The sequence below is a fragment of the Mastigoproctus giganteus genome, chromosome 5 (genome assembly GCF_048544385.1).
Source record: "Mastigoproctus giganteus isolate SK-2022 chromosome 5, ASM4854438v1, whole genome shotgun sequence".
Lineage (NCBI taxonomy): Eukaryota > Metazoa > Arthropoda > Arachnida > Uropygi > Thelyphonidae > Mastigoproctus > Mastigoproctus giganteus.
In genome coordinates this window covers 225,732,028-225,744,862 of record NC_143579.1, presented here as the reverse complement: position 1 = coordinate 225,744,862, position 12,835 = coordinate 225,732,028, and positions in this window count along the sequence as shown.

Here is a 12,835-nt window from a genome sequence, read left to right as displayed (position 1 = left end):
TTGCAGTACATTGATCCAAGCCCGAGGTGGGAATCGAACCTGCGACCTTTGGGTTGCCAGGCAGGCACTTTACTCACCCGGCTAGCCCGGTCGGCATTTTCTGATGTAATGAGTTCTAAAGGTGGATATAATGCTTTGATCTAACAGCTGGATGAAAGAAGTTGTATTAACACAGTACAACTGTGGTGGTAGAAACATAACTTCAACATTTGGATGGCCTGGTGTGCTATCCAAAACTTTGAAATCTAGAGTTTTCCATAAGTTCAAGAAGCAAGAGTTCAATAGCACAGAACATAACACAGGGATTTCCCAACAAAATAAAATACAGGGATTTCTCAATATTTTTTTTTTTTTTTTTTTTTAACTAGCGAGTCAACAGCGGGGATTCGAAAAGAGTGAAAATGTTGAAAAATTACATCCAACATAATAGCAGGGTTTTCCCTGCACAAATGCTGAAAAATCCCTGTTATGCAAGCTTTACTGAAATTCTCTAACCATGTTAGAGCGAAACCGTGTTATATGAGGATTGCCGCAATTTATCAATCATGTTAGAACGAAACTGTGCTGTAGAAGTACTGTGTTATATGGGGGGTTGCCTGTACTTTAAATTGATGAAATTTATTTACAATGCTCCTAGCAGTAGTGTACATGCAAGTACACATTGCACATGTTCTTATTCTTAGTCACACTAACACACCTCATGTATTTACTGGTTCTGTGATGACCCACAGCAGGGCATGAAGTTCCTGACACCTTGCTTTCCAGGCTACTGCACGTTCCAATAGAAGCAGTGCAAGAATCACTTTCACCTCTGCCAGCAGTTCTAGTTAATCTATTAGTCTGTGTATCCCCTCCACAAGCTATTAGTATAATCTATGTCAGCCGGGGACAAAAGTAGATGGCATGGTTAACTACTTTTGTCCCCGATTGACATACCCCGGTCTTATTTCTGGTTTGGGGGAGGACAGTGATCGCAAACTACATGGGACATCAAAAATAAGGCCTACTAGGGTTTTCATGAGACAAGCAAATACATGTGCTATTTTATGGTTACTAAGAGCAAAAACATCCCACATACATGCTGGTACACTAATACTAGAAATATAGTAAATAAACAATGAATCTAAAGTACTAGTTAAGTCATCTAATGCAGATATTGTAGGAAATACGATGCCATGATAGGGGATGTGGAATTTGAATACAGTGTGTACTCACTATATTCAAATTAAACATTCAATATTTGAATTCTGAAGGGCAGATAGGTCATGAGTTATGCTTTTTGTTAAGATACACATAGAATCTAAGGTAGTGCACCCAGTTGACATGGGTGGCCAGTGTGATAATGAGTTAGTCACCTTGGTGTGACAAAACACTAGGAAAACAAAAATGAGAGCAGGAGTAAAACAACCCAGACAAATAGAATGGACCAGTAAATTAGAATGTCTCATTTAATGGGGGTCTTCCTACTATATAAGGCAATTGTAAGACTGCACCTAAAGAAAGATATTGAGATTACTGAAAGGGTCCAAAGCCAAGCAACCTGCTTAGTGAGATCTGCAAAAGGGCACATATATGATGAAAGACCTCGAATATTCAGGAGAGGTCCTTATGGACTGGAGATATTCAAATGTATCCCAAATTCACTAAGGGGGGATCCAAGGGTGACCTGAGTAATTACAGACCTGTTAGCCTAATGTCTGTTCCTGGGAAAATATTGGAGTCACTTGTTGAAGAAGTAATGCAGGATCATCTAGACAGGAATTCAATTATACTGCAGTCACAGCATGGATTTGTTCCCAAAATAACTTACTTTATTATAATTAGAAAAACGCAGTTTACAAGATTTATGAAAAAGAAAATTTTCATAATTTTCACCTTGCAGAGAATTTACCCTAATTACCCTAATTGCAGAATTTAATTGTTTTGTTGTAGTGATTCTCTTTCATAATAACTGAATAAATATTTTGCATCTACATGTGATCTTCTTATACACTTCATGTTATAAGCTTGCTTCCTTGTACAAACTGACACCAATATTCATTTATGATTTTTACATAAGTTGTATATAATTTTTTTGTTATTTTTTCCACAAAGGGATGCATGCTGCTGACAAGAACTGCGTGCATTACAAGCTGGCCACTCCTTGTCTAGATGGTTCAAGTCAGTGGCACATTATACCTTCATGGGGCCCAAGCCAAAATTAAAATTTAAAAATTAAAAACTAATCAACATATTCAATTTCATTTTATTGTGACAACAAAACAAACAAATTATGACATAAGAACTAAATATAAAATTTCAAAATCAGTAAACCATTTTTGAAAAAAAAAAAAAACCGTAATTTTCAATTTAATCTTCAAGTAAAGTTTATTGACCTTGGCAGGTAGTAAGTTCAGTTTCCAATAAAAATCACTGAAAACAACTTGGTAAAAAACAATGAGTTTTCGAAACAGTGATTTTGGGGCCCCCCTCTGATCGGGGCCCTAGGCAGATGTCTTTTTTGCCTGTAGGATAATGCGCCACTGGTTCAAGTACTTGCCACTACAGAACCGTTCCATCTGCTCCAGTCTATGTTTAACTCTGTGAAGTTTCCCATAACAAAACATTCTGAGTTGCGCATATAGCTGATCATCATACTCAAGCATTCATTAGGTCTGTAGAATAAATACTCTTATTTTCAGTTTTTTGTTCTACTCTTTATATCAAAACAGGCTAATTTAATGTTATTCTGATGTCTATGTGCTTTTTGATCTTGTCTTTCCTGAACAACTATACTTACAGTATTCAGATTTTGCATCAGTATATCAGAATGGCACCATGTTTTTACTATCCGTATTATGTCAGCATTCCTTGATTTAGCCTCACTTTAAATTCATCATATTTATTGATTATACTTCTAGCATTAGTATAAATATAAGTGCTAGACTGTCTTTATGCATTCTTTGTATCTCTATGTAGTGGCTTGTTGCAGTGCTTTCCCAGAAATTTTCTAAATGGATATTTCATTATTTTTTAGCAATCCAATAAAATTCATATGCTTTACTGTGTTTGATTTTTGATCGTGGGGATTGTTCTGTACCCACTGAAGACCGAGGTCAGGTACTCAGCCTTGATTTTCAATGGGAGCAGAATGATTCCAACAACTGAAAATCGAACACAGTAAAGTGTAAGAATTTTGATTTCTGCTATTTTGTTGAAATATCCTTCCCCTCCTGCCAACAGTGGTCAACCTGTAGAAACTATAGGGCAGGGATTTCTACCAAGTGTTTTAGCAGTCTTTCAGCATACAGCATGAAAATTAGCCTCTGAACATATCTGTACTGATACAGGGTGTTCAGAAAATCACTATACATCTGCATGACAGCAATATGTAAAACAATGAGTGATATGAGTCACCATGCACCATTGTGTGGTGTTATATGAAACCCTGTGCACCTAGTGGTGTGTATCAAGGTCAGTTGGTTGTGAGATAGCTATTGTGGCAGTCGATTGTGGAGTGCATTAATGATGGTTTTGTCATTGGAGGAGCATATTTTTTTGGTTGAGTATGTTTTTAACAAGTGTGGTGAGTATATACAAGGTGTCTGAGAAAACTTTTCTAAGAAATTTCTAAATATGCTAGTACAACATTGGCATACTGTGCGGGCATTAATAGGCAAATTGTGATGGGTGCTGTACACGATGGTGGGAAGGCCACCAAAACTGACAGAAGAGAAATTTCTGGATATTTCGGATTCACTGCTGCAAAGTCCTTCAAAATTAATATAGAAGCTGTCAAGACAGCAAAACATCAGTCTTGCAATTGCACATTCAGTGGTTAGGAAGAAGCTATGCCTTTTCCCCCATACAAAATCAGTTGTCCAAGGATTAAAAGGAACAGATCACGAAACGTGAGTACATTACTGTCACTGGTTTTAACAGTTCATCACTGAAAAATACTGATGGTATTCTGGATCTTCCATTCTTCACTGATGAGGCATGGTTCCATATTTCAGGGTATGTGAATGCTCAAAATCCCCAATTATGGATATCCAAAAATCCAGTCTACATAAAACATCTCTCTATCAGCAGAAGGTTGGTGTTTGGGTTGCTATCTCCAGAAGAAGAATCATTGGGTCTATCTTCTTCAATGAAATCATAACCTCTGAACGTTAATGTTTCAATATTCTCTACCAATTTGTTGGCGAACTGAATGAGGATGAATGATTATTTGAGAATGTGTGGTTTCAGCAAGATTCCACCACTGTCCAATACTGCTACACAATCGATGACACTCGCTTGCAAGCTTATCGAATAATCTCAAAAAAATCTGTCACCCCCCTCACTCACCAGATTTGAATCTGCCTGATTTTTATCTGTGGGGAGCAGCAAAAAATAAAGTTTATGAAGAAAACCCACAATCACTTCAGGAATTCCAAACTGCTGTAACTGCTAACATCAGAGGTATCACACAAGAAGAACTAAAGAAGGTTTTTGAAAATAAAATGCGTTCAGGTTGTTTGAATGTCTGTGAATGTCAATTTCAACATCTATTGTAATGGACTACTTATGTAAGTAAAACAGGCAATAACAACTTATTTGTAATAATCACATTAAAAACTTACTTTCCTCTGAAATAGGTGTGTAGTGACTTTCCGAATGCCTGGTATAGTACACAATAAACACTATATAAATTGGAGCACCATGACCAAATTATTCTATGTATAATAATTTGGTGGGTTAGTTTAACCCACTTTCATCAAACTTGTTCTGGAGGAATTAATAAACAATTTCCACTCCCTTTATGATGAATGTGACCCCACAAAGTGGGATCACATTCATCTGTAGTAAGGTCTCATAACAACTGTATGACGTGGCACAATGTGCTGGTAAACAATTCCTTGAACGTCAAAAAAAAAAAAGAGATGACCATAACCTTTCTTGCAGAAGCCACAACTTTTGCTTTTTTTGATGTTGGCGATGACACAGACTTTCAAAGCTTTGTTGTTTACTCACTGCGTTGAAACGATGTCATCATGGCTCATCTGTTATTTTCTTTTATCACCTTGTGCAGAACGTAACCATCTTCAGTAACCAACCATTGCAGCTCCTGACAAACCTCCATGCAAACTTGCTGTTGCTCAGGTGTGAATAGTCTTGGAATCCAGCACACACAAACATGTGTTATATGCAAATGGCATGGAGAATACTGTGTGCTTCCCACTAATATTTTTGACATCTCTGAGAATGGCACTGAGAAAACTTTTCTAAGAAATTTCTATATATGCTAGTACAACATTGTCATACTGTGCGGGCATTAATTATGATGATCTTTCTCTCACAATTACAGAAGCAATGTTTATGGTTTCTGTGGTGACAGCAGTGGTTGGTGATCCAAGACTGCCAATTTTTTGTGATTGAATCATGTCCATCTTTAAACATTCTAAACCACCTGTGAGCTGTGCTATATGGAAGAGTAGATTCATCATAAGCCTCTGTTAACATTTCATATGCTTCAGCTGATGTCTTCTTGAAATGGAAACAAACTTGACTGACCGCCAAATTATGATCATTCTTTATTGAACAGCCCTCGTACGTGAAGCAGTGGATCAGGAAAAATGCTTCCCTTCACTCATATTCAGTACAGTACTTTGACAAGAAATTCCAATCTTGAAGATAAAAACAAGAACAATTTAATTAGACTTTTCATAAAATCTGTATAAAATAGCAAGAATTAAGTGCAGTGCTTTCAAAATAAGAAGCCAACAAACACTATCCAGACAAATACAGGGGCTCACATCTGGTGAGTATGGGCTTGGCACACCCAGGGTCCTGAGCTGGATATCATCATTCTTCTCTTTCTTAATGATTCCCTTCTACTTCTGACTCTTGCTTTCTCTCTCAGGGCTATGCTAGACGAGCACTTGAAGTGCGAGTGTAAGCCGGCGTCGTGAACGCCTCCAAAACAGCAAACTACACATAGCGCTTCTAATATTTCATTGGATATCACCAGTGACTCACTTTTTCTATTCCCAGTTTCAAGATGGATGCATTTATATATAGTGTTGATTGCGAGTAGAAAGAGAAAACAATGATGGCGGTGTCATACAGAAAATTCAAATAGATTAAAAATAGGACAGTTTTATATTATATTTGAAACACACAGAAGTCTCCTGAGAAGTATTTTTTTTTAAATTTTAAAGAATATGGATAGAGTTTTGATGAACTTCTAATGTTAATGTGGAAAAAACGCAAAATTTGATACCCTGATGCGGAAATCAATATTGATGTTTGCATCTATGCTTTACATACTGTACTGACAGGCCAACTCCCATTAAATGAAATATTTCTGAAATGTTGTTTACTTTGTTTGCAAAATTATTTTATTTCTACCCGCTATTTTTATTGAGAGATTAAGGTATTTCTAAGACTCGGTGTCTTACAAGATTACTTTTGATAACATAAAGGGTAACTTCCTGTTTGATTTTACTGCATGGGACTTCTCAGAATAAAACACCTGTTGTTACTGTCTTCTGACCACTTGACAGTATTTCCAGATGGAATATTGACAAGTATTTTCCATCCTTTTGAAGCAGAAAACATTCTCCACTTCCTACACTGTAACGGATTACTTTTCGTGCGATAAAGGATTAGTGTTGATTGATTTTACGAATGTTCATAAGAAGACACCAGTTTAACGCAGCTATCAACAGAAATATTTTCTTGAAATTTTGTTAGAAGATCAAATATACATCCAGAAAACGTGCTGTATCGATATTGTCCCTGAAAACAATTACAATAAAACTTTTTTTTCTTATCAAATGCACATTGCAGTGTTATCAGATTTACACCAGTTTTCCCCGTTTCCAGTGTGGCTTCCAATGGATGAATTTCCTCAATTTTGTATTAGTAGATGCAATACACATTGAAGATACAAAGGACAATCTTTTTGTTTTTCAAAAACAATCTGTTGCAATTCTTTCGGTCATATTTTTTATGCGAAGAAACAGTTGTGTGCATATATACTGTATATTTTTTCCTGTATCAGGCTGGCAACAACTCTGAACTTGTGGCTTACTGCGTGCTTTGCATTGCTTTCACAATACTTTTCAAAAAAGAAAGACACGAAGTTATGCTTGAAACAAAAGGTTTTCAAAATTCATTTTGAAAGAAGACAGAGACCGCATGTGATTCTCATTTGTTAACGCCAACATTAGTTGAACTGTTGAGGTGGATATTTTTTAGCAGTTTTCCGATTACTGTTTTAATCTTATTTAATAATGTTTTTTATAGATTTAAATTATGTACATTTGTGATTCCGTACACAGATAACCCACAATCTACCAATAAATTGTCTCTATAAGTGAACAAACTTGTATTTCATTAACTATTGAAACAGTATTAAAATAGAAGTAATATTTACAATAAATATAAGGTTCAGCACTGAGCTCTTTGATTCTTCTCATTACATAGTTCATCCCAGTTAAAAAACATTTCTTTTCCAATATCAATACAACACTGCCTTTATTTCTTTGCAGCCGAGTGGGTAAAGTACCTGCCCGGCAACCCAAAGGTCGCGGGTTCGATTCCCGCCTCGGGCTTGGATCAAAGTACTGCAAAAACCTTGGGAGGTGCAATATGGCCACAGAAGCCGATGCGCCAACAACTACCAAATCAAAAAAAAAAAAAAAATTATTTCTTTGCTGGAGTAGTCTGACGTGTTGTACAAGGGAGGCCTCCTTTCCACCTCACAAAAAAACTCCTCTGTATCAAACATCATCTTCCCCAAAGTACAGTAATACCCCGAAGTTACGCGATAGGTGGGTCCGACAAAAATCGCGTAAGTCGGGGTACAACTTTGCATATAAATACATATAAATTTTGCTTAATTGGGACCAAGGACTAACAAAAACACTAGTTTAGAAGAAAAATATTAATAAAATTGCAGTTCTTTATACATATTAATACAAAATATGTATTAAAAAACAAATGACTTACGTTAAAAAGTTATTTCGATGTCGATGGCTTCATAAAATCTAGCAAATTCGTCTGACGACACAGCGCGTTCTTTTTTTCACGCAGAATTTCTTCGTAGCAAGCTAATAATTTTTTTATTCCTTGCTTTGTAGCTATAACGCGTTCTTCGTTGGAGTCTTATGTTTTCTAAAATTTTTAAGCCCTTTACAATTGAGCCCTTTTCAATTTTCAACCTGTCAAGTTTGCAGTTGTCATGCGCTTTTCGCCGTTGCTTCATTTAGGCCTGTAGCACGTGCAATATCACATGGTCTTTCATTTCGCTCAAAGTGTTTCACAATTTTATATTTTTTCTCTATCGACAGAGGCGGACTGGCCATAAGCCTTACCGGGGAAACCCCGGTGGGCCAGTGTGATTTTGGCCATAAACCATAGTATGAGGCCACTATAAATTTTCGCGGGTAAGAATTTTTGACCCAGTCCGCCTCTGTTTATCGATATTGCTTTTCTTTTTCTCTCTGAATCTGCAGTGTCTTCACCAGGACGCTTCCTTTTCACACCTTTTAAGTATTTTACTCATTTTTAGGGAATAAAGCACAATTACAAAACGAGGAGGCACGCTTGATACGCATAAACAAAGCTGCGCGCATGTAGCAACTGAATAAACAACACCATAAAGGCAGAGATACGCTATTAACACCTCACATTTCTAGGGGTTACTACCATAAAACAATAAAAATCCAGTTGCGTTTCTGCTAGTGAAATCTGTTATAAACTGGTAGTAAACTCGATCTAATTGCATTTGCGATTATACCGATAGCTGGAATTGTGTTGGTTTTTACGTTATTATGGTGAAATGTGTTTCCCCTTCACTGATATAAAAAACATAAAAGCAGCAAAGTTGAATTTTGTTCATCTTTCGCTCTCATTCTCGGCCGTCTCACCGTATATCGATAACATATGAAAAACGACCCTGAAGATAGTGGGCGGCAGCGTTGCCAAACGAAAAAATCAAGAACCGCGTAACTCCGAGTTCGCGTAAGTCGGGGTATTACTGTATAATAAACAAACCAATTAAGGCCAACCGCCCTATGCACGGGGAGAATATCTCCTCAGGATATGCAAATGCTAAGGCGTACACATCCAAAGGCGTTGGCAGGCATTTTACGCCAGCTTACGTTGTCCTACGCGGCATTCAAAGTGCTCATCTAGTTTGCATGCCTTTACCCTCTGCTTCCTGTAAAACTGGGCATTGGAAGATGTCACCGATGCTACGCATCAAGCGCTTGTATAGTATAGCCCTCAGGGTAACTCAGAAAATTTTTTTGGCTGGTGCAGCATAAGCCTCAGGCCTCCTTGCACTATATGGCTAATAATAAGAAGAATAAATTTAAATTTAAATACGATAAAATACTCACAACTTTAAGAAAATATTAATAGAGTGTATACTCATATCTGTCCAGTGAATTTCCGACTGACAACTTTTCTTGCCACATCCATGATGCCTGCACAGCTACACTGGGACATCAGAACTGTTAAGCAACACTGTAAAGGTCAATGGTAGCTTCATTTTACACATAGTAAATGAAATACTGCACTGTTCATCTCACTTGTTATCCGAGATAGTCTAGCTGGAGTTCCAATAACAGAAACTTTTAAAAGTTTGTCTGGTAGTATTTAAATCCAGATTTCTGCAAAGAAAAAAGTAGTAAACCCAGTATTGAAGACAGTATTTGAACTATTTTACAAAAACACAAGATAATAATAGAGCCTCAGTTGAACACCTGGGATTTCTTTTTGAAACATGTATTACAATGAGCATGAGTGAATTGTATGTAGTATCCTTGAGAGACAAGGCTAAGGAAATAAAGATTATGACTTTTGGAATTCCAATGGTCTGACATGAACCTAGGAATGATGTAGATGATTGTTATTCCTTTTGTGGCAAACCATAACGTTTCATATAAAATGAACCAAGTGACGTAGTGTGAAGACCTGAATGTCATTTGCATGTTACTTGGTCAGCTGTCTGGTTACAACAAAGTCTATGTTTTGTCAAGAATGGGATAACACAGTGAGAAATCAACACTGGAAGTAGTGGTGGTTCCTCAAACAATTTGACACCTGGTTCAAAAAACAAACAAAAAATTATGAAAATTTGATTGATTAAATCAAATTGCCATTACCTCTAAACCACACAGAATTTGAAGTAACAAAACAGCTTGTGAAGGCATCATTAAAAACAGATAGCACAACGTACCTTGCAAGTTTATAAACTTATGTACATTTCCTACTCACATTATGGCCTTATTCCATTGAATTCTTCCTGTGGGAACCTGAAAAAGCCTCAGCAGGCGCTAAGGCTTTTTCAGGTGCATATTGGGGACCACTGGGTTAAGCAAACTAAATGCATCTTTACCTTTTTTCAGATAGGCACATCTTCTTCTTCTTTAATGCTGCCGAATGGCGTTTGCGACTTCATTTTGATATTGTTCTCTGTCTAGCGCTGCGTGTAGAATTTGTGCTGTTGTCATGTGAAGCCAGGTGTTGATGTTATCTAGCCATGCCATTTTCGGTCTGCCTGGGCGTTTCTTGCCTTCGTTCTTTCCCTCCAGGATGAGTGGTAGTAGGTGATATTTTTGTTGGTTTCTAGCGATGTGACCTAGGTATTTGCATTTTTTGCTGATGATGATGGTTTTGAGCAGGTCCCGTTCCGTGTGCATGTCCTGCAGGACCTGTGCGTTGGTTATCTTGGCTGTCCACGGAATTTTCAGCATTCTTCGGTAGAGCCACATTTCGAAGGCCTGGAGCTTTTTTGTAGTGGCTGATGTTAGAGTCCAGGTTTCTACACCGTAGAGCAGTATTGGCCAGATGTAGCATTTCAATGTGCGTAATTTGAGCATGATGTTCAAGCTTCTGTCGGTGAGGAGGGTTCTCCATTTGGTGAATGCCTGCCTGGCTTGTTCAATTCTGCTTTTGATTTCGGCCTCATGGTTCAGCTGGTCATCAATGAGTACTCCGAGATACTTGAAGCGGTGTATTTGCTCTAATTTTTCGTTGTTTAGTTTGATCGTGATATTGCTTGCAGTCCTGCTGACCTTCATCACCTTTGTTTTCTTTTTGTTGATTCGTAGCCCCCATGCTTGGCTTTCTATGTCCACTTCGTTCAAGATGGTCTGTAAATCTTGTTCTGAATCCGCTATTAGTGCTGTGTCATCGGCATATCTTAAGTTATTGATGTAGTGTCCGTTAACTTTTATGCCGATGTTCTTGTCAGCCAGTGTTTGGTCGAAGATCATTTCCGAATAGATGTTAAAAAGAATGGGAGATAATGGACAGCCTTGCCGGACGCCTTTTTTTATTGGAATTGGGTCTGTCAGGTCGTTGTCATAGCAAAGCCGGGCTGTTTCATTCCAGTAGAGAGTTGTAATAAAGTTGATATCATTGTTTTCAAGCCCAAGTTTTCTCAGTCAGTCAATTAGGCGGTCGTGGTCTACTGAATCGAAGGCTTTCTCGTAGTCAATAAAACATATATACACGTCTTTTTGATGTTCATAGCACCTTTGTAGCAATATTTGTAAACAGAAAATTGCTTCTCTGGTACCTAGTCCCCTGCAGAATCCGAACTGTGTGTTTCCTAGTGCACTTTCGCACTTACATCTTATCCTTTGCTGAATCACATAATAGGCACATAAGGGGACATAAATTTTAATTGGAAAAGACATCTGGCTGCAGAACAGATGTGCAGAAATTCACATTCAGCCAAAGAGTAAACAACTGTTGGAATAAACTTACAGCTGATCTTGTGGAGTGAGTGGGAATGTTTGGATAAATTATTGGAAGGAACAGTTGAAGTGTTTTTTTTTTTTTTGACATGTTTCATACGCTTTGCTTCCTTTCATCATGTTGCTAATAATAATACTAATTTCCTAAAAACTGCAATCTGCATGAATTCACCTCCAACACCAACAAATATTTTGTCTTCTCAACCCTTTCACAATACTGGAGTACTACAGGCTCCAATAACTTTTTGTGTTTGAAGTTACCATAAAAGTACAGCAATACCCCGCATAGCACCGATAATTGGTACCGAAACTATTCCGTGTTATGTGAAACTGTGCTGATTGAGGTATAACTATAATGGGTTTTAATTGAATGCATACCAGAGAAAAAGTCTATAAACAAATAATAATAAATCTATAAACAATTTGCAGTTGAATGCCAATCAAAAGGATTTGAAATTAAAAAAAAAATATTGTAAAAGTTTAATTAATTAATGAAAAGGTAACATCATGATAGACAAGAAAAAAGCTTTATTGTTTATTTAGGTGTTTCAATAATGAAGTCTGGTGAAATCGCCTCTTCTTTTTCTCAGCGTATAAGTCTTTGTAGCATTGAATGCCATCTTGTAAAATTTGCTGTATCTTGAGGCTACGTTCAACATTCGGATCTCCATTCATAATCGCCTCACAGGCCATTTCAATCCCTCAAAAAACTTTCTCTAATTCTTCTGGTGAAAATTCTTCGGCAATTGTCTGAACTTGCAATTTAAAACCAGTGGAATAATTTGCCAAATACTGCCAAACAGAACACATGTTGTTGGCAGTGATTTCTAGCCAAGATGCAGATATATTTTTGATCGTATTTAAAGAGGTGAAAAATAAATTTTGAAATGAAAAGTCTGAAAAACTATCACGTCACCTTGTCAGGATGGAATTAAGAATACTGAACACTGCTGCATGTTGCTGCTGACTGCCTCAGGGAAGCTATTGGCACATGTGCATGTAAGATAATAGAGTTGGCACCGCAGCACACAGAATACATCTAGGCTATTGAATGAGTTTTAATACGTACAGTAAATTTTCGACTTAAACTTAATTGA